This window comes from Vulpes vulpes, chromosome 2 (assembly GCF_048418805.1).
Source record: "Vulpes vulpes isolate BD-2025 chromosome 2, VulVul3, whole genome shotgun sequence".
NCBI lineage: Eukaryota > Metazoa > Chordata > Mammalia > Carnivora > Canidae > Vulpes > Vulpes vulpes.
In genome coordinates this window covers 4,687,042-4,687,623 of record NC_132781.1, presented here as the reverse complement: position 1 = coordinate 4,687,623, position 582 = coordinate 4,687,042, and the positions used below count along the sequence as shown (strand labels likewise).

General features: G+C 45.5%; 1 pseudogene; it reads right to left on the bottom strand.

Annotated features, from left to right (window-relative positions):
• Nucleotides 1-184, bottom strand: LOC112920933 (U1 spliceosomal RNA; annotated as a pseudogene).
• Nucleotides 185-582: the final 398 nt, after the last annotated feature.

Below are 582 nucleotides of genomic sequence, written 5' to 3'. Positions count from 1 at the left end.
ATGGAAACATGTTCCATGGAAATACTCCGACTCTTAAAATTTTATGTGATTTCCTTTTTGCTTGTTTCTTTTTTTTTGGGGGGGGGGGAATCGCGGGGGTCAGCACGGCCCGCGTGCAATGGCCGAGCCTCGCCCCGGGAGAACCACCTGCAGGATAGCGGTGTCTCCCCCGCCAGGTAAGTATCGCTTGTTTCTTTAACAGTGTTTTACTTTATTGAATTAAGAAATAGATGGTTAGTATTAATTTTTGGATATAAAAAATAGACTTTAATTTCTAGCATAATTTGGGTTCAGAAAAAAATTGAGAGGAAGGTACAGAGATTTCCCATACACCCCGCCCCACTCATGCGTCGTGTCCCCACTAGCAACGTTGCCACCGGAGTGGCACATTGGCTACCATCAATGAACCTCCACTGATACATCATCATCATCCAGAGTCCATTGTTCACATGAGGGTTCACCTCCCTGTACCTTCTGTGGGTTTGGGCAAATGTACCATGTGTCCGCCATCATAGTGTCATATGGAGTAGTTTCATGGAGTAGTTTCACTGTCCTAAAGACCCTCTGTGCTCCTCCTCTTTA